The sequence below is a fragment of the Olea europaea genome, chromosome 12 (genome assembly GCF_002742605.1).
Source record: "Olea europaea var. sylvestris chromosome 12, O_europaea_v1, whole genome shotgun sequence".
Taxonomy (NCBI): Eukaryota; Viridiplantae; Streptophyta; class Magnoliopsida; order Lamiales; family Oleaceae; genus Olea; species Olea europaea.
In genome coordinates, this window is record NC_036248.1 from 4,701,206 (window position 1) to 4,724,297 (window position 23,092).

Genomic DNA, 23,092 nt, shown 5'->3' on the forward strand with positions numbered 1-23,092 from the left:
GGCAATTTTTGATAGTGCTAAGATTTCTGATTTGTTAGAAATCTCTCTTCAACCCCCTACTTTTGATCCAGCGCTTTTCCCTATTGCTTTAAGTTTTTGGTCCTCTGAGTATAATATTTTTGTTTTCCCTCTTGGTCCCATGTCCATTACTTTAAGGGATGTTGGAGCTTTAGTAAATCTACCACCTTTGGGCGATACCATTTTTTCTGGTATTTTGATTTCTGGTGTCGCCCCAAAATTTGACAGAAAACTCACCGAGTCCTATTCATGCCTGCAAAGCTGTTATAATCACTCGAGCGTTGAGCCTTCCCATGCTGAGTGTGTGGCCTTTCTTCAGATTTAGCTTTGTAAATATGTTCTGTATGTGCCAAGCATGAAACCTTCTATGAGCTATTTACCCATAGCGCACGAATTGGCGCGTGGTAGGCCTCCGAATTTATGTTATTTTTTTTTGGCCGCCCTCTATAGAGGCATGGCTTCTTTCTAATTCCAATTGAAGAATGGTGCATCTCCCACTGGCAGTGGGCCTCTTTGGTTCACTCAAATGTGGTTGAGAGCCTATTTTCCATCACTTGGTGCTCTATCCTTTTCCCGTCATTCTGCTAGCTGCTATGGGCTAGCTATTGACCTACTGAACCCTATAAATATGTCCAGAAGGGACATCTTTTCATTCTTTTATACATTGAATTTAATTTCTTCTTTCTTTCCTTTTCCTCTATTTTTAACTCCAGATTGTGTGCAACCCCCATCCACCCTCGATGGTGTGAGCACTTCTCTGCTCGTTTGGGTTTAGTTTTTGACTGGGAGGGAGTTGTTCCATGATATTTTGACTGGAACCAATGCCAAAGCTGGGGTTGAAATATATGCTCCCCAATTTTTTGCTCGTCAACTTGGGTTTGGCCAAACTTGGTCTGTTCCCCCTTGTTATTCAAGAAATTTGATAGATCGCTTCCACACCATTAATAAGGCAGAGGCAGAAGCTATAGATGCTCGCAATATTCTTTTGACGAGTAACTTTTCATTAGCCCCCTTCAATCCTAGCCATGCAATCCATCCCCTTTTTGAACAACTCTGACCATCAGTGCAGCGCAAATTGTTTGCAACTGATGCTAATCGCGCTTTCCATTCATTGGATCAGCCAGACATTTCTTCCACTTCTCTTTTTTTGGTCACTACTGTATCCATTAGGAGTCCTTCCTCTTCTGCTTGTGCTAAATAGTCTGTTCGTCCATCTACTTCTCTTGCTACCAAGCCCACTGCAGCTAAGAGTGCTCCAAGCCGCAAACGGCCAGCCTCAGCATCCCCATTTTGGAGGATGATGATGATGATACTCCTCTCATTGTCAGGAGAAAGGTAATTAAATTAGTTTACTCACAAGCATACATTTCTATACTTGAAACTTTTCTATGTGTTGATGGTTTATTCGGATTCCTCAGAAAAACTCAGCCTCTCCTTTGAAGGCTTTGGAGTTGGCAGCTCCTGCTCCATCACCCTCTGCTGAGGCTATTTCATCCAAACCAGCTGATGAAGGGACTAAGCTTAAAGAGAAACCTTCAGTCTCGAAATCGTCATCACATCCAATGGATGAGCCACCTTCTTCCCAAGGCGTCAACCTCCCAAACGTCGAACCAGAAGGTAATACATTTTTTGATATTTTACCTTTGCTTGTGCTATTGATTTTTTATTTGTTGCTTTTTGAGTTCTGCAGATGCTCCCATGGGTTTGCCCGTTGTGGCAAAGTCTTCTCGTTCAGACAAGGGGAAATTCTCATAAGTGGTGGAGCCACAGGTGATAGATTTGGCTGGGGATATGCCATCTCCCAAGATTACTGATGAGGTAATTTTTGCTTCACTTTTACTTCCACTTTGTTCATTGTAGTGAAAACCTTTAATATTGACAACTTTCTTTGCAGGATGCTGATAGGATTATGCATTCCATCCAAGACTTGTTCACTTCCTAGGGGCAAGTTAAGACATCTCGCCCTGCTTCGACCAGTCGTCCTTCTGCTTCTTCAAAGGAAGATATGAAGTTCCTCAAGTAGTCGATATTTGAGTATGTGTCCTTTATGGATATGGACATCGGTCAGGCTAATGTTGCCAAACATAAGGATAAGCTTGAGCATTTGAGTGCGAAGTTGGCACAAGCACTGACATTTTCGTCGCTCGATCTTTCTGCTGATTTTAAAGCGACGTTGAAAGTTGTCCATTCCGAGATTCTCTCCTTGCTGGCAAAAAATGTTGAACTGAAGGCCAAAAGTACTCAATTTCTTCGCGCTGTATCTGAAAGAGAGTCTTTGCTTCTGGAGATCAACAAAGCTGAGGACGAATTGAAAGAAATCTCTTCCGAAGTTATGATTGAAGACTCTTTGATGACCAGTTTGGCTGCACAGATGAAGGAGCTTCAAGCAAGGATGGACGACTGCAAAGCGAGAATGGCCGCTAAAAAACGTAATGCCTCCCAAGGAATTGAGCGAACCAAGTCTTTGGTCCAGCAGTACAAGAAGCTGGAGGTTGATGATGATTTTGTGGCTGAATTGAATGTCACTTCTTCTCAGCAGAGCGAGGATTGGGGGAGACTTAGGGAAATAATTCGTTCAGTCTGGGGCGAATTGTAATTAAGACATTTAATGCCTTAACTTTTCTTTTTGTAACTTCGTATTAACTTTTCCTCTGTAACCTCGTACTGATGTCCATTGGTAATTCTAAACATACGAACAGCCATTATCATTAATGAACGATTAATTTATCTTCTTGTGTATTTACTGACGTTGTCTTTAATTGTCAACCCCCAAAGCATTTAATTGCTTTATGCTAAGAGTCATGCACATTTTCTCTTGGTGTTTCTGTCTCTTTTCCCAAGATTTCAGGCCATTTGATTCTAGTTACTAGGCACGAATGTGGCCGTTCATATTCTGTTTCTTTACCTTCACGCCTCTATAAATACACTTATATTCCATACTTGTTATTTTTATATTTCGATAACTGTACATTTTCGTCGCTAAAAATCGTCATTGTTTGGCATTTTGATAATCGATTCAAAACCTTCGTCTTCCATGGAAATGGATCATTTGATCCGCCCATTTTGTCATCTTTTTTTATGTCACTTTTGGTACGGGAGATATAAGAAATATTCTTTGGCCAGCGGTAAAGTTTTTCCCATCGTTTCTATGTTCCTTACAAGGAGTTCGATGATGGAAGACAATTTTTGAGGACGCCCGCAAGCCACCTTGCTTGCTAAGAGTGTTTCTCAACCTCCTTGTCCGTTATTGCAGCGATACATTTAGGAAGGTAATGTGAGGGTACTTCTTCTTCCTTTCTGCTCGCTGAGAGTGCTTCTCGGCCTCTCTGCTTGCCTTTGCAGCAGTGCGATCAGGATGGCAATCAAGGCCAGTTCACCCTCTTACTCGACAATCGACCGGGAGATTGGTTTGCTCTTAATTGTAGCTTGTAGAGTATTTAGTATTTTGTATTTTGTAACTTTGTAATGAACGTTTGATAATAAAGGAATTTATTTGAACGTATTTCGCTCTGGCCCTTTTTTTATCTACGATCGTTCAACGCGATTTGATTACGCTTTTATTTGTTCACTTTTCCATAAAGAAGGAACATATTTTTTTAAATATTTGCCATTAATGAACCTCATGTACTTGGTGCCGTCTAAATCTTCCAAATGATAGGTTCCATTAGGCAACACATTATTTACTTTATATAGTCCTTCCCAATTGGGCGACCACTTGCCATACTTTGGATCTTTACTATCCAAAGGGAGTATTGTTTTCCAAACCAATTCGCCCAAGCTGAACGACTTGGCTATAACTTTTCTATTATAAAATTTAGTCATTCTTCGTTTTTGAACTTGCAATCTATCTAGGACGTCCAACTTTAATTCGTCCAACTCCAATAAGTTTTGAACTAGTGATTCGGTATACTCATCACCACTTAATTTATGCTGCAAACACACTTTGATCGATTGTACATTGATTTTCATAGGCAAAACGGCATCCTGTCCATAAGTAAGTTGGAAAGGAGTAATTTTGGTACTTGACCGAGATGACGTCCTATAAGCCCATAAGGCCTTGTTTAGACATGCGAGCCAATTTTTGACATTTTCATCTATAATTTTTCTTATGATATTTTTTAGAATCTTATTAGAAGATTCTGCTTATCCGTTGAATTGAGCGTAATATGGTGTGGAGTTCACTAATTTAACTCCAAACTCACTCAAGAATTTATTCACTTGATCCCCATTTAAAGATGTTCCGTGATCTACCATCAAAGTTTGTGGAATTCCAAATCTATAAATAATGTGATCACGGATAAATTCTATGACATTTTTTTGGGTGATCTCCTTTAAAGGTATCGTTTCTACCCACTTAGTGAAATAATCAGTTGCAAGTATAACAAAAGTATGTTGTTTGGACGATGGGGGATAAATCTTTCCTATCAGATCTATCTCCAGACCCTTAAACGGCCAATGTTTGATAATAGGTGCCATCTCTCGTGCTGGCGCCCTTTGTATTGGACCATGCTTTTGGCATGCTAGACAACTCTTTGCATACTGAACGCATGATTCTCCCATTTTTGACCAAAAATATCCATTCCTAATAATTAACCATCTCATCCTTTGGCTAGCTTGATGAGCTCCACATATCTCTTCGTGCACTTCAGCCATGATCGTTCTGACTTCTTGCAAACTTACACATTTTATCAATATACCATCAGAACGTTTCTTAAACAACTCTTCATCTATCAGTGTATAGTTTAGCAAATGCAACTTCACTTTTCTACTATCTCCTTTATTAGGTTCTTTAAGGAACCTTTTAATCTCTGCCCCTCCAATCTATTGCATCTCCATCTTGTATGCAATGAATTTCAATCGTTCTCGCCCTTCTTTGGATCACGGGCAATATTGTTCCATACTCACAAGTAGACTTCCAATTTAAAACCTTTGAGTACCCTGAGGCTATCTGGGCCAATTCGTTCGCTACGTCATTACATATCCTATTAACACATTGAAACTCTATTTGATCGAATTCTTCCAACAACTTTTGGGAGATTTCATACTGACTTATAATGGAATCACTTTGGCATTTAAAATCACCAATCAATTGGTGAATTACCAATTGAGAATCGCCTCTAATGATCACATTCTTTACCCCCATATCTATCATTAATTCTAGGCCCACGATTAAGGCTTAATATTCGGCCTGATTGTTGGTGCACATCCTGTCCAAAGTGAATGCGAACTTGTAACAAATCCCTAAAGAATTTATCAATGCTACTCATACTCCTGCACCTTTAGAGGTTTTTGATCCATCGAAATATAAAATCCAAGGTTCTAATTTGAATGAATTGATCTCTAACTCAATTTCTTCAGGTATATCAAGGCATGGATGATCGGCCAGAAAGTTAGCCAAAACCTGATTTTTGACTGGCTTTTGGGGTATGTATTGTACTTCGAATTCTAATAAAGCTAATGTCCAAAGGCCCACCCTTTGGTGCAAAATAGGGTGAGAGAACATATATTTAACCAAATTTACTTTAGAAATTAAATAAACGGTTACGGGCCGTAAATAAGCCCTTAATTTTGTACATGTGAAATACAATGCAAGACATAATTTTTCAATGGTAGAATAATTACATTCACATTTTGTTAACCGTCTACTCAAGTAGTAAATCACCTTTTCTTTACCAAATTGGTCTTCCTGCGCGACCATTCCAGCTATTGATTCTTTTTCAGTCGATATATACACTTTCATTGGTCGTCCTTGGATTGGTGATACCAATATTGGTGGACTTGATAAATATGTTTTTAGGCTTTCAAAAGCCCTTTGATGCTCTTCTTACCAGACGAATTCGTCCTGATTTTTCAACTTTAAAAGCGGCGAAAAAATTTTAGTTCGCCCTGCACAGTTCTTAAAAAGTTTACTTGGCCTAGAAACCTTTGTTGCTAGGTGGTTTGGCCTCTAAAATGGCCTTAGCTTTATTTTTATCGAGTTCAATCCCCCTTTTGTGTACTAAGAAACCAAGAAAATTTCCTGCATTAACACCAAATGCACATTTCAAGGGATTCAACTTTAGTTTATATTACTTCATTCGCTCAAATGAACATCTTAATTGTTCAAAATGGTCATCTTTTTGAAGGAATTTGACCACTATATCATCTACATACACTTCAACAAACTTGTCTATCATATCATGAAAAATCAAATTCATTGCCCTTTGATAAGTTGCTCCTGTATTTTTTAGGCCGAAAGACATAACTACCCATTCAAAACATCCTAGAGACCTAGCGCAGCTAAAGGCAATTTTGTGTATATCTTCTTCAGCTATATAAATTTGATTGTATCCTGAATACCCATCCATGAAGGAATACATTACATGTCCGGCAGTCGAGTCTACTAAAGAATCTACCGTGGGCATTGGATATTCATCTTTAGGTGTGGCTATGTTTAGATTCCTAAAGTCTATGCACACCCTTAGTTTACTATTCTTTTTTAATACCGACACGATATTGGACAACCATTCAACATATCTAGCCGTTCTAATAAAGCCTACTTTTAATAATCGCTCTATCTCTTCCTTAATTTCAGGGAGTACATTAGGAGCAAAACGCCTAGGAGGTTGCCTATGAGGTTTAAAATTCGGCTTGGTTGTTAATCTATGTTCCACCAAATCTCTATCTAAACTAGGCATATGTTCATATTTCTAAGCAAAACAATTTTTGTACTCCTTCAATAAAGCGATTAATTTATCATTAACCTCTTGATCGAGCATTTGGCTGATGAATGTTGGGCGATCTTCTCCTTCATTGCCAATATTCACTTTAATCATGGGGTCTAGTGCTTGAGCATATCCAGGCTTGGCGATCCTTATCACTTCGTCGTCCAGTCCCCTGGTAGGCACTTCTTCTTTTAAACAATCCACTGTGTTGACTTCTCGACCAATGCTTTGTTCCAACTTGAACACTGCCAATTTGTCTCTCAATACTTTCAAAGTTGTTGCTTCTTTCGTCTTGTCCATACATTCTTTATTGAAAGCTATTAATTTGGCTTTGAAGGCCTGAATATCGGCCATTTGTCTTTGTTGCTTATAACTCATTTAAAACTCCTTGATTATTCTTTTGCCAATTAGTGGCTCCTCTAGGGCCACTATGTTTGGCCTCATCTGACTGAACATTTCAGTGAGTGTATCCACCGAAAACGACTCTTCACTCTGCTTGACAATCTGAGTTTCTTTTCCATCTTGGACTACTCTGACAGGTCCATAATTTCCTTCGTACATGAACCTTTCCACTGAGTTTGCTTCTACGACAAAAAGCCTATGATCGGCCTGCAGCATCTCTGCTTCGCCCTTGTCATTCCAAAAAACTAGACACTGATGGAGCGATGAAGGTATATAGCGACTTCCGTGTATCCAATCTCTTCCTAATAACACATTGTAACTAGTGGGATCATCTATTACAAAGAAGACTGCGGTTCTAGTAGTTGTACCTATAGTTATGTCCAATGGCATAACCCCTTTAGTTGAAATTGCTCCTCCATTGAAACTTGTCAGAATGACTTCCGTTGGGATCATATCACCTTCTGTCTTTGCAAATTTCCTCATCATCCTAGATGGAATGGTGTTTATAGCTGCTCCATTATCGACAAGCACTTTTGCCACAGGTATGCCGTTAACTAGAGCTTTAACGTACAATGGCCTCAAGTGTTTGGTCAATTTCATGGCTGGTCGCTTAAAAATAACTTTTTCGGCAGTATCTATTTCCACTTCCTGCTTGTCCTCTGTCGAGTTACCTTTTTGTGATAACTCAACGTGCAGCATATCGCACTGAGTCTCTGTCTTATGAATTTCTTTTTTACCGTTTTCTAATACTTCTTCTTCAGTTACCTAACCTGTGGGAGGAGGCATTATTCTTGGAGGTGATCCATACTTTTTAGAGCGAGGCACTCGCTTCTTCTTTTTGGGCGTCCCTTACAACATGTAAAAATCGAAAGAACGCCCAGATGGTTCTCCCAATAAGTCTACTTCACGAACTCCCTCTCGATGTAATTGCTTCAACAGAGTATTATACGATACTCCTCTTCTTCTTCTTTCTACTTCCAGATCGATTTCCTCTTCGATGTCTGTCATACATCATCTTCTTCACCATCGTAGACCTCTCTAGAAGTTTGGCCTTCTTCATATTCCAACATGCATGCTTCCTCTTCGTTATCCTCCTTTTCTTCTTCTTCTTCCTTCTCTTTATTCTTGAACTCATTGGCTAGTAAATAGTTATTAGCCACGACTGGAGGCAACGTACCAAACTGAATAGTAAGGGGCTGATCTGGATCTTCTCCATCCCTTCTGTCTCGCTCAAATTTCGACCTCCCAGAAGAAACTCTGGCAATTCTTCCATAGGTTCGCCTGTACCAGTCTCTTCACTGTCTTTGAAAACATTTTGATTGGCTGCCTCGAGTAGCCTAGATGCCTTATGACGTAGTATTCCCTATTGTTGCCTCATCATTCGCCCATAATTCCATTGAAAACGCCTCTGTTGGGTCCTAGCCATCTCGTTGAAAGGTATCACCCTTTCAGCCTTATACTGGAATGAATACCATACATTTGGTTGGTGAGGTTGCGGTCTGAATGTTCTCCCCTTATTTACTGGCCTGAACTGCCTCTCAAAAGGCGGTCTTTTATGGAACGATGTACCTCGTCATCTACCAGGCTGAGCGTTTGGAAAAAAAACTAGGGTAATGGTAATGCTACCATATCCCTGGTTTCTCTGCATTTGCACTCACTTCTTCTTTGCATCTTGCACATAGAACGTCTTCGTCCTTTTTGGGCTCCTTCCCTTTGATATGTTCAAAGATACTGAGATGTGGTCCAGGGTCTTCTTCTCTATCATCTATAACCAACTTGAATTTTTGCAACTTGTTTTTGAAACCAAACGTCACCATGTTCACTCCAAGTGGCTGTGGAAAAGGATTTTCATCCACTGCCATCTTCCTCTTATTTTCGAACGTAATTCGTCCTTTTTTAATGGCATCCTGTAACATATGGCGAAAAACCAAATAGTTGTTAGTCAAATGTGACCATGCATTATGCCACTTACAATATTTTTTACCCTTAATTTGTTTAGGGCTTGGCAATTTATGATTATCGCTCAACTTTATCTGCTTATCCTTATATAATTTATCAAATATAAGGTCAGCTTTGATTACATCGAACGAGAACGTTCTAGCCTTTATGTTTTCATCTTTTATAGGCTCATCCTTACCCGACAGCCTAGGCTTAGCCATTATAGGACAAGTATACGTGTCTCCTTTAACTAATTCGGCCAAACACATTTCGATTTGATCGTAATACTCGTCATTAATGGTATGAACATCAAAATTTAGGTCTCTATAATAAGTCCCCTTACTAGAATTTTTCATTTGTTCTTCTTCTCTGATTAACCGTTCATACCTAATCACGTTCGCACTCAATTGGAAAAGATCAGAAAATTCCTTGTCTTGGAACTTCTTCTTTAGATTAAAGCTTAGACAACCTTGAGCGATTTTGACAAACTCCTCTTCGGGCAAAGGTACAAAATATTTACTTCTTGCTATCTTGAACCTTTGAAGGAAACCTTCTGCCCATTCGTTTGGCATTTGGCATAGATTCGCCAAATCGGCCAAAGTAACTTCAGACTCAGTCTTATAAAATTGAACATGGAACAATTGCTCCAATTGTTGTCATGTTTGAACAGAGTTTGCTGGCAAATTGATGAACCGGGAGAAGGCTACTCCTGTTAATGAACTAGGGAATAGCCTCATTTTATGGTAATCAGTTACGTCACCACTTTGCAGTGTGAATCGCCCTATGTGTTCTAGAGTAGACACCTCTCCTAAACCGGTAAACAGTGAGAATTCTGGCACTTTATACCCTCTAGGCCATGGATATGCTTGGTCTACCCAATCAGGATATAGCTTTGTGTAAGTCAGCCTAATGATAGGATGTACTCCAAAAGCCATCTCGTCCTGTACGATTTTCATAATCTGATTCCTCAACATGACGTTGGGGTCATATAGAATTCCTACAGGTTGGTTGACCGGTTGATTTGCTTGAGGCCTGATGTTTGATCCTTGATTGGCAACAAAGTTACCATGATTTGGGCCATTGTTACCATTAGCATGAACATTTATTCCATTATTAACACGTGGGGTATTCTGCCCATTATTTAGGACATTATCTTTTACATTTGGGCTACCCCCCAAGTTAGATGTACCAATGCCACTATTCTGATTTAGTATTACACCACCCCCTGGTTTGAAGTAGAGGGATCAAAAGGTGGTTCTACCCCTTGATTTAAACTTAAGACCGGGGAATTATGTCCCAAAATTGTCCTAGTTTGAAAGTGGTTTGTAAGAGGCACAACTGGCTGACAAATTTGGCCTACTAACTTATTCATTATTTCGTTCAAAGTATTCATTTGTTTGGCCATGCTGTCATAATGTGCATTCCCATTCTGGGTACATCTTTCCATATTATGAATATTTTGTAGATTTACCTGTTCAACGACATCATGTGTGAGTTTTCCGAGTAATGCACGCATGGTTTGAGGACTTAACTCTGTCATTGGTTCATAACGACCATGATTGTTCTGATTCTGTCTATCTGTTCGTGGAGAGCTATGCTGCTCCTCATATCGCTCTATCACGGACTGGACTCCTCCCTGACTTGCTGCTTCCTTATCGGATTTCTGAGGCATATTGTTTCACCTTTTGTATCTTCAACACCGAACACCAATGGTCCCACTGGGCATGCCAAATTGTTTCGCACGGGTTGTCGCTAACAATTAAAAAGGGATCAGACGATTGTGTAAGAAACAAACCTCTTGAGACAAAGTCCCAAAAAGGGGTGTTTTATTGGTGATGTCTTTGCAATTGGAATTTAAACAGAATGCCTCTAAGGGGCGCAAGCACACGAGTACTGAAAAGAAATGTTTTAAGTCTAAACTAAGGAATTGAAATTACATATTCTCTGTTTGATGTGTTTGATTCGGGGTCTTTCTGCTCTATGTTTTTTCTTCCTTTTATATTCCCTTGATGATCTCTTCGTGATCAACCGCTTAATTGCTTTATAATTGCCTACTTTCTTCATGGTGGCCAATTTATCGTGGGACTGCCGTCCCTAACTACTGTCACTACTTTTTGTCGTTCAACCATCTTCAACTGAACATCCTTGAATCGTGGAACGTGATAAGATTACCCAATAAATGCTTCGATAACTGCACTTTTGGATAACAATAACATCTTATGTTTGCTAAGATTCTAGGGTTTGGACGAGAACAGGGTCATAACTTTGGGCGATTGCTAGACACTTCATTCGCTCAGATCTTGGGCGTCTTGCAAGTTTGGGCGATGGTGTTACCGTGTTCGTGGGCTTCCACTGCATTCATTGATAACCTTATTCGGGTCTTTATCCTGAATTGCCCAGTTGGGCTTCATTCTTTGCGCTATTCGATTTGGGCTGCACTTTTAGCGCGTCAACAACTTCAATATATGTTATGGCTACAGCTGGGATGAGGAGCTTGGCAGCGGAGGATGTCAATCGGGTTATGGAGGATGTGGAGAATGTAGTGAAAGAACATGGTTTTCTGTATGCAAAAAAAATGGATCAAGGTGCTGAGCGGGAAGGAAGAGGCGTATTATGGTTGGGCTGCGTTGAATTATAAAATGGATGTGTTCGTGAATTCATCTAGATCTTCCAAGTTGGGACTTCTTGATTTAGGAGGCTCATCATTGCAGATGGTAGCAGAAGTAGATGATATAGTTGTAAACGAGCATGTTTTTAGATCGAAAATTGGGTTTGTTGAACATGATATTATAGCGTTCTCATTACCTTCATATGGATTGAATGAAGCTTTTGATCGGACTGTTGTTATGCTCAGTCATACTCGGGAGCACAGAGAAAGCGTCAGCAGTAGGTTTGAAGTCAGACATCCATGTCTTGGGGCTGGTTTCGTGCAAAATTATACACGCCATGGATGCTTTAGGCTAGTTTCTAGAGAGTCAGGAAACTTTGAGCCTTCGGGTTCAAGAGCATGAGATGAAAACTATCCTCCTGGTTGGGGTACCGAACTGGGAGGAGTGCAAAGTACTTGCCCAAGCAGCTGCAATCAATTCAAGCAATTCAGAGTGGTTACGCGAAGCATATCATTCAAACTGCATAGGCCTTTTTTCTTTTGGAGGTCAGTCGAACTATATATCTTGCATTATAATTTTCAAAATTTGAAATTTTATGGGCGTTTCTTGGTTGGTTAAATATGCTGTAAACACACTTTTTGCAAGAATTTGTTTGAAGTTATTTATTAGTGCTTCAATTTATCATGAGCTATGATCTTCCAAATAGATAATATATTAATTGTGGAAATTGCATTCCCATGTAACCTTCAGTAATTTCTACTTTCTCGAGATTCATTAATTGATGTTTAGTAATGGAACTCATTAATAATGATGTTTTCACATGCAATCAAGTATTTAATACAACTATCTGCCTTATGCTGATATTGAGAATTTCTTTTAAAAGGTTTGTAAACTTTGTGTACAAGTTAGATACGGAAATGTTCTTGATGCTGATATTGAGAATTCTTTTAAAAGGTCTGTAAACTTTGTGTATAAGTTACATACAGGAATGTTCTTGATATTTTATCAACTCTTTTAGATAATTTGCAAAGAAAAAAAGATGCTAATTAGTCTTGTCAAAGGCAGTAATGAAGTGTGTAACTGTAAACTATTATCCCACATTTGGAGCAAAGAAATTGTCGCAGCCGTTATTATCTGTGCTGCCACACAAAATGTGGCAAACCAATAACAAATTCCTCAATAAATAGATATGTACTTATTATTATTATTATTATTATTATTATTTGCATGAAAGCCATCATAATTGAATGGATGTAAAATATGAGACAATATATATATATATGATCACTAATAATCACTTTTCTCATGTTCATGTTCATGTTTCTTACTATTTCCCTTTTACGTAGTTACTTTACAGCTGTTCCATGGGGTCTATGTCAGGCATGGAATTATGTTAAGTACATTCCAGTGAGATTTGTGGTTGAATTTTCTTGTGGCAGAGTCACAGTTGCATTGACGTTTATATTGACTTGTCTAGTCTTGGGAAAAAATTTGGTCATTGAAATTTGAGAATAGTATTCGTTGTTGCTGATGATCGTAGTTTAAGTTAACAGGTATATAAAATATGACTCTTTAATGATGAGGACTTGGAGGATACTCCACGAAATGAAACTAGTATAGAGCATGTTGTTAATTTATTCATCCTTAAATTTTTAATTTTTTTTTCCTGTTCTCTGTTTTTTTTTTTTTTTTCCTCTATTTCGCGTACAACAAGTTTGAAAATTGCATTCTTCCTTCCTTCTTGGTGTTATTATCCACTCTTGTTTATTATTGGGATATCCAATATCCTAATGCTTTGGAAGTCCTTAGGGTACTTTTGGGACGTAGTATTATCTAATATCATAGTATAATAGACAAGATTTTAACTACTTTTTATTTTTTTAATATTGCCCAAAAGCGTCTTGTCCGCCTTACCAAACAAGTCATTAATGTACTTTTAATTCTTTGTTTTCTTCATTTCTCTCTCCTTTCTTAATTTGAAAATTTTAAAACCTACTGGGTTTAGGTTTTGTAATATGACCTGTGATATTGAAGTGGATTATGATCTGAAAAATGCAATGTAACTTGCAACTATATTAAACATGGGGATGGAAGTCCCAGAACCAGGTGATACTCGAATTTGTTGATTGAAAATTTCCTCATTCTTCAACAATATGATGTTAGAAAGATGGCTTCTGAAACTCCTGCCAGGGCAGTGTTTGGGCGACTTCTGTTAAAGTTTTATATCCATGTCCAAATAACTTAGCTCTTTATCAATCCTGTTATGTCCTCCAAGCTCTTGACATGTCGCTATTAATTTATGCATCTCCATTTATTTTTATCATTGTTATCTCCCTCGTGTATAGCCTTTTTAAGGTTTTCCTTATTTGATATAGGCTTGGCTGGTTTCCTAATGATGATGAACTAGTCTACCTGAAGTTTGCCTCAAGATCGGCTGGTTTACTAGATTGAGAAGCCAATCTTGATACCTTTTAGTCGAACAGTATATACCACTTAAGCATAATTATTAAGTTCATCAAGAAACTGTGCGAAACTTGAACATTCTTTTGTTCAGCTCGACCCAGCCTTTTAGCATTCCTATATAGAACAGTAAAATTCCTAGTTTAAACTCATAAATGAGATGTGATATTACCAAATGTTATTATAACACATGTAATGACACTGATTCTATTGGTAAGCCGGAACCCTGGCCATGATTTGTTGGTACTTTCAGATTTGCTATTTTCTAAAGACAGGCTTGAACTGATTTGTGTACATACTTCAGTAGAAAAATGAACAAACGTGTTCTCTTCAGTACAAAGTGTGGTAAAATCCTACTCGATTATCTTCCCATCATGATTTCTGCTTTCTCATTAATGAGCATTTATTATATGGTGTTTTTGATTATCAATCAATTCTCGCATTTCCCGTGTTAAGTCATTTTTCCAATTTCTCATCTGCAGGCAAAGAATCTCTCAATTTAACAAAAAGCTTGCACATAGTCAGGCGTTATCATGCATTATCTGGGTTTTTTGCCATCTCCAATTCATTAAATTTGAGCCAGAGAGCAAACATTACAAAGATGTGGGAATCAGGCCAGCAGGTATGTTCTAAATCACGGGCAGATCAAACAAGCATCAACAGGCAGTATTGTTTTTGAGTCCCCTATTTGGCATCACTTGTCGAAAATGCACTGTGTATGAGCGGTATGGAAATAATTTTTGGACCCGGAGATGTTTCTTGGACATTAGGAGCTGCACTAGTAGAAGGAGAATTCTTGTGGCTTAATAATAACAAATCCGAAAATGGCATCTTAACATTGAAAATGAAAGAAATGATATCCTCTCCTATACTTGTATTTGCTGTGTTTTTAATCCTTCTCTTCATAGTTTATTACAGTCAGATTAAGGTTCCCATGCCTGGCAGAAAGGTTGCTGCAGCCAACATATCATTGCCTTCATATTTATGTCACAAACGCCAGCCTAACTAAGAATATGTTTGGCTATGCTTACAGGTAGCTTACAAGTTGTGTTCCTTTTTTGTATAATTGATTCATATATTTTTCCATGTAACTCCAGACTATGGTGGATTGTATTGACGTGATAAAATCGACAAATTTTAAGACGAAAGGTAGCATTTATGTAATATTTGCCCTTTAAAGGTGTATTGTAGTCAAAAGTTTCTCTCTTTGATGAAGCTTTTACACAGGAGCAAGTTCTGCCCTCATCTTGACATGTTTGGTCAGAAGAATTAGATGGTATCCCCTTTCATTTTCTGAGTTATTTTGGAAGTATGTAACTCGCTTTTATCAGTGTAAAATTCTGATCATACAGTATGCTGTCAGTTTCAATTTGAAAACAGATAAACCTTCTATAATGTTCACTACATTCATGACCATCAAAGCCTTCCATACCATGTACATCTTTGTGTCTTCATTCTTTAAATTTAGAAGGAATGGTATCTGCTGTAAAATAGTCCTCTGTTACAGTCTTTACCGAGCAAAATCTTGCCTACAAAACATTAGCAACGAATCGCATCAAACCATATTAAAGTGAGTTGGGTAAGAACACTTTATGTATGATAAAACTGAGCAACTTCTTTATGTTATGCATGTTCCTAGAATCGGAACTGACTTTTAAGTACGGGGGTGGGGAAGACACAGTATAACAAATGTCAGCAGAGTACCGAACCTTGGAGTAGAATTCAAAGCTCGTATGTTTACCAGGATTTTGGATAGCGTGGAATTCAATGGGGCGTCACTTTTCTTAATAGGATAGTGAGATCCTCTAGCCCTTCGGACTAAGGCATGACCTTAGGATCTCAGAGTGTAGGAATGAGTTGAAGACTAACTAAATATTGAAATAAGCTTTGGGACTGCCAGTTGCATGTGCATTTGAATAAGTAGTGAATGATGTTATGTATTAATTGAAAAGAAATATAGAACTATTACTGAAATATATTCAGTATTCACAAGGAGGGGGTGATTGGCATGAGAAAAAGTTTTGATATTGTAGATTATAACTACAGTAGGCTGTTAAAGGAAATAAAATGGGAAACATGGGGAAGCAAGCAAGAAGAAACCATATGAAATACTCTTTTTGATGAACTTCGGATGAACTATTTAGAGCATGTTTGGACAAAGTACTTGCAAGGAAAGTAAGTCAAGAAAGCTAGTCATTGGAAAGAAGTGACGAGGAATAGAAGCTGTCTATAAAGCAAAACTTCTCCCCGTAAGCTGTAATACGCAGCTTGTTGCGCATTACTTTTAAAGAAGCAAGTTTTTGAACTAGAAGCTACTGTCACTTTTTTTTGGTATAACTTTTTTTCAGAAAAAAGTTACTTAAAATTAACTTTTAAGCTTAGACGTGTGGCTGAGATCAGAAGTTAATTTTTAGTACCTTTCTCTTAATATGGTAATTCATAAAAATGGAAAACAAAGACGAGAGAAAGCATTGAGTTCAAACATAACAGCTCAGAGCAGCAACAACAGCAGCAGAGTTAAGATGTAAGAGTGTACAATAACACAAAACAGAAACAGCTTTCAGAACCAAGAATTGAATAGATTAGGCAATCCTTTACCAGTGAAGCATATGATTTTAGGAGCGGCTTTGCCAGTTGCCAAACTGGTTTGAATACAAAAGGAGCTTCCACGAAAAGGACTTCACCCAATCGCCTTGGATATTAGTGGTAAAATACATCAAACTGTTCAAAATGGAGAAAGTGAACTTAGAACATCCACTATGCCTTTGGTAAGAAACGGTGTATTGCAATTCAACATTTGGAAGAACATTGACACAGAGACCACTTCATTGAGTATTAATAATATGAAGATTCCACCCAAAACAATAAAAATGAGAAATCTTCCGAGCTGAAAATATCTGCATTTGTTCATTAGCTATGCTTGAAAAGAAAGTTTTTGTAATGAAAAATAAAAAAAAATAAAAAATTTCTTTTGGCAAAAAAAGTCACTTAAAAATAAGTTTCAAGCTTAGAAACATGCCCGAGGCCTATCCTGGCTAGAAGTTCTGAGAGCATAATTAACAACAAATAGGAAGGAACAAAATGCAACTGGTTCTATGAAGATGAAACTCTGAAGGACCAGCTGTAGCGTCATCAGTGACAGTGCAATCAGTAAACTCAACTCATTTTTATATTGAAGCAGATATATAGCAATAGTGATTGTATGGTGGGTGCAAATTAAAGAGGAAGTAAAAAAATGTACATGAAATTTTGTTCAATTTTCTTAGCCAACCCTCAAAAGATTATGAGGTTCCCCGATAAAATTAAAATTTCAATAAGCTGATCATCATGAAATAATAATAATAATAATAATAATAATAATAATAATAATAATAATAATAATAATAATAATAATTATTATTATTATTATTATTATTTGCCAGCAGATAGTATAGGCCTTGGAAATTACCAGGAAAGTTAGGAACTTAATATCTGCATCTTGCATCCCAAACCCCTGGAGATCAAATATTCCTAGTATTTCCTCTTTCCCATCTGGTAGTTTTCTCAGTGCCTCCTCAATCAGAAAAACACAGAGCTTTCACGATGATCGTACTCCTGCGTTCAGGTATATGAAGAATAACATCAATACCCAAGCTCAGTTCTCAATAATGTTTAAAAATAGAAATGAAATTTCATAAAGAAAGGTGCTGACATATTTCCTCATCTTGAAGGCTCTACAAAATGTGCACAGGGCAAGTAAAGTTCTGCTACTGAGGTTCGTGAGGAAAGACAATAATACTGTAAACCAGAAAGACATATCCATCTTGAGTCAGGAATTCACGGAGAGCATGAGAGGAAAAATATAACGAGATGGAAACAGTTTCAAAGTGAGTATAAGCTCAAGTAGAGAATAACCCTTTACTCTGCAGTTACCGACAGCAGCAAATAGCTCGATAATCATTGACCTTAACTGTTGAGGAAACAACTACACTGTAGTTATATTTTATAAAAGTTCAATAATTCATGAATTGATAAGTGTATTTTATACACTTTTCGGAACTCCAAAATAGTGATATTTGATAGTTTTTTAGCAAATTATATTCTAAATTGTTATATTTTACGTTTAATAGGTGAATTTCCATGAATGAAAAGGAAGTGAAGGAAAGAAGCAAAAGCGGGCGAAAATGACAAAATGTAAAGTGCGTGTATTAAATTGGCCTTTGGATGAAAATTGAGGACTTGGAAATAAATACCACCATAATGGACCTTAACTAGACTTTTACTTGGATTGGAAGTTACGTGCAATTAAATTACATATGGAACTTTGATAATACAAGTGGGTGGCCCAATTAGATTTGTCCATATAAAATTACACACGACAGTTTGGAAATTAGGGATGGAATACTTTTGTGAATAAAATTACTCGACTGATTGGAAGTATATATATGCTCCTACAGAGAGCTTTTGGGGAGGCAATATTATAATTCACACACACACACATTAAGGGGCTGCCGGCTGGGGGTTGAATTCTATTATTTGTATTTACAGATTGGTGTCGACAGAAAGGAGAAAAATGGCTGGGAAGAAAATTGGGGTGGAAGACGTCCGCTACGGTTGGAGTATAAAAGGCAGCTGCTTGGGAAATTGTTGAGGGATTCACACATATAATTGGGCAGCAGATTGGAGGGGAGTTGACAAAAAAATACAAACTGGTTGCTGCCTTAAATTATACATACACAAAACAATAACAGTAGCTTGAGCGGAAAAGAAAGTGGAGAAATTGAAAAGGAATTGCGGCTACCTGGTATTTATTGGAGAAGATAGAAAAAAATTTGAGCTGCTGGAATGGAATGGATATACACATTGGGTGGCTGAATTATTTAATCTAGATACAAAGTTGGTGACTGCAAGGGTGAAATTACACACGGCAAAAGGCATAGAAATTGGAAAAAATTACATACACGCTTGGCCTTTACAAGTTAATCACGTTCCATCAAATCTCGGTGATGTTTTTCCACTTTTATTTGTTTAATCCCAACATTATGTTAGGCTAAATAATTTCATGTATTGGATGATGACAAAATTGTTTAATTTTTAGTTTTAATTTGAGACCTATGTTTTTATGTTAATTCTTGCGTTGTAATTCCATTAATATGCCTATTTCTATTATTTTAATATTTGCGCACCATTAGGACAAGAAGTTGCTTATTCGTAGTGTTGAAAAACTCACGATAGGTAGAACACTGTTATTGGAACACACGGATAATAAATGTTAGGAATAATATTTGTGGCGTGTGCGATCAGATGTGATCATCCTAAATGTCAATGCATGTTTGCCATATGAATTCGGACTAGGAATATGATCGTCTCGTGGAAACCATAAGTTTATTATATCTTGGGAAAGAATAATAAATAATAGTGTAATTATCGATCGTCACAATTGCATAATTAAGATAATAATTACTGGTTGAGAATTAGAACTAAGAATTGATCAATGGCATCGGAAATCCAATACGTTTGCACATTTGATTTTTTAACCAATTTTCATTGATTTAATAAGTTTTAGTTATAAAAATTAGTTAATTATTCATTCGATCATCTTTTGGTTACAAACTCGAATTTAAATATATCCAATATACTAAAATTGATCCTTATTCCCTATGGGACGATAACTCTCTCATCACGATTATTACTTGTACAATGAACCCGTACTCTTGCGGGATTTTGACGAACATGAATCACTGGCTACTATCTAATTGATGTAGAAGAGTGAAAAAAGTTTCAATTTGGATTTGATCGCAATACAAGTTAAATTTAAACCTTCATAACAAAGTTCATCGACCAAAGGAAAAGAACTGAAATGATTCCCTCATAATCCTGGTTTTTTTGGCAGAAACTTTCTTAAGTTCTACCAAAACAAACATCAGCGGAGAATTACCTCAGGGAAATGCTTGCATGCTTCCACTATTAGTACTGGCTTGTCATATACATCAAGATAGCCATGCACATAGACTTTTCCTGTTTCAGCCACATGTTTAACTGATTCTTCCAACAGTTTGATAGACCTCCACCTCTAATAATATATTCCAATACAAGTTTGTTATTCATTCACTGTTGGAGACGACTTATAAAAAGGGCTATATAAGGGTTGATTTTTGATATATTTGTTTGACCAGTTTTAACCTGCAAGAGCGTGATCAAAACACAATTTATATAAATGAAAATTTGGATAGAGTTTCGATATAAAGATTATGCAAATCAAGGATTAAGGAGAAGTAGAAATAGAGAATAATCCAAGACGAGACGTTATCTCTTTCCTTAAGACAAATTGCCCCGCTATGGTGCTCACGGTGAATGACACTTGTCTCCTAAGATACAATGGACTCACAACTTGTGGTAGCAGCACTTCAAACGACAAGAAATCGACGAACTTTTGACAGAATTTTCTCCCTACAAAGGAAATGTATGAAATGCTATAGAACTAGAAATGAGAGAATTGCAAGAGGAGAATGAATGTTCAATGCAATTGGTGTATCCAAAATCATGTTCATAGGGTTCTATTTATAAATGTAGAAAGGGTGCAAATGAAGCAGTGTGGGCCAAGACATGCACCCTTTCAAAAAAGTTGCAACACTTGGCCAAAACCTGAATCCTTTCGAAAAGTTGCAACACTTCATTTCTTCCAACTTTGCTCTGCAATTTCTCAGTCATCCGGAATTGATTTCGAGATTCCAAATATACCACGACAATCTACTCGACGAGGAGAATAAGTTGGTCTATTTACTTTTATAATTTGACCATTGGATTAAGTCCGAATATTTGGTCGAAATTGACACATAGTCACACCTTTTCATTTTTCAATTTTTTGTTAATAATTTGAACCAATTCCTACATTCACTATTCTAGAGTATTCCGTAGTTAGTTAGCAAAAGGGTAAAATTGTAATTAAAATCTAGTAAATTCTCTATAAATGTAATGGGGGGGGGGGGGGGGGGGGGGGGGGGAGCTGGGATATTCATTTAGGAAAATATTGGGTAATTGGTTAAACCAAATGGAGAGAGATCCAACCTCTCGAAAGCTTGGAATTGTTCTGTCAATTTCTCGGTTTCAATTACTACATGAATAAACATTTTATTTTCATATACACTTAAGTAAAAATTATCCATAGTTCTATAGCTTCAATTCTACATACATATTCCAATTTACACATCGATTGCCTAACTAATCTACAGCACAGCAGAACAACAGATATTTAGCAGTTCAGTAGAGAAAAAGCCTCTTCGGTAGTTACAGCAGCTGATTCATCCTCTGCAGAACCAGCACCAGCTCGGGTTCCTATCAACTGGTATCAGAGCACTCGATTCTAGGAAGATGGAAACTAAATTCAGCAAGGAACTGGAGGAGAAATGGAGCCCATTATTCCAGCAATTTGATCACATAATGCTGCAACAAGGAGGAGACTGAGCAAAGGATTCGGGATTGGATTCACTAGGTCGACTAAACATATCAATATTCTACGAGGGAAATCTAGATTGGTGGCTATGGAAAGCAGAAGAGATTTTCACAAGGAATTAATTGTTGGAGAGGGAAAAGGTGGAAGCTGCTATTGCATGTTTGGATGGTGAAGCTTGGGAGTGGTTTCAATGGCTAGATCACCGTTGACCCGTGCAAACTTGGAGGGAATTGAAAGAGGGGATGATAGGCAGATTTCGGCCTTCCATAGGAGAAAACTCATCGGAGCCTTCCATTACTTCTGAATTTCTGCCTAAGTCAGATGAGGCGGGCGCAGTTGTAGAAGACAAGAACAACAGTGGGAAGCCATGGCGAGCAGAATTGACAGCGGCTGCAACCGACTCTGAAGGTCCACAAAAATTTGAGGTAAACAAAGTTGGTGGAGAAGGACTGTTGCCAGAGGAGAAGAAATCTGCCATGGCGGAGCATAGGGAGAAGGAGAAGACAACAGACGAGTGCCATTATTTGAGTCTCTCTGAAAATCTAGAGACTGCCTCAAATGCTAAAAGGCGGGTTAAGGAGAGAAGTCCCAAAATTGAATCAAAACTCAGGCGCTTAGAGGTGCCACTCCTTGATGGTGAGAACCCAGACTCTGGGAGATTCAGAACCTATGGATCTTTTACTTTCAACACGATGGAGGAGATGAAGACAACAGTCCAGAAAGGGGAACATAATGGGCTGGAATTTATGGCTAAATTTCATATAAAGTAATCGATGGGCGTCGTTCTGGAATTGGCCCAACAGGTGAAAGAAATCCAACTGAATTTTGGCCCGAATAAAAATAAACACAGTCTGCTCCACCCATCCGTAAGTTACAGCCCACAATTTTCCTATTATTAGCTTCAGCAGAATCCCTCGCTTCTCACCGTAAATTCCAAATCTATAGCATCTAATGTACCTCGTCCAGCAACGAAAATGAGGGGAATCGCATCCCAGACAACAAAGGGAAATGGCCAAAGGAATAATGAGACTGGGGAGGGTACAGAGGGTTCTATGCGCCATCAGGAAGCTGGGAGGTCGGAAAATGGAAATCAACGCTTGAAAATGTCGGGGTTTGGGTGTGATAATCCATCCGATTTGGTCTTAAGAGAGGAAGAGACTGCACTGCCTTTCTTTAATGGATTTATGGTGGAAACGTCCATTGGGTCAATTATACCAGCCAGCTGGGTTAGAATGTCAAGATGCCCGGATGAACGAGTGACTGCGTGCTATGATGATCCAAATTGGGAAGTTAAATTACTTCAGACATATGACACCCAGGCCGACCAATTTGTCATTGCTCCATGCACTTGGAACACGTGCCAATTATACATTGCGACGGTAACCAAAGGCACAACTCCTGTAACGAAGAAGGGGTAGAATTATCTTGAAGCTTACACACATGCCATCAGCTACAAATTGATTTCGGGTTGTCAGGTTCAAAAATTGGAAAACCCGCAAAGGGGTGCAACCAGTTATGGGATTTGTATG

The 23,092-nt window shown here is 38.0% G+C and overlaps 1 pseudogene; it reads right to left on the reverse strand.

The window, feature by feature from the left end:
• Positions 1–15,309: 15,309 nt before the first annotated feature.
• On the reverse strand, positions 15,310–21,527 carry LOC111406467 (annotated as a pseudogene).
• Positions 21,528–23,092: the final 1,565 nt, after the last annotated feature.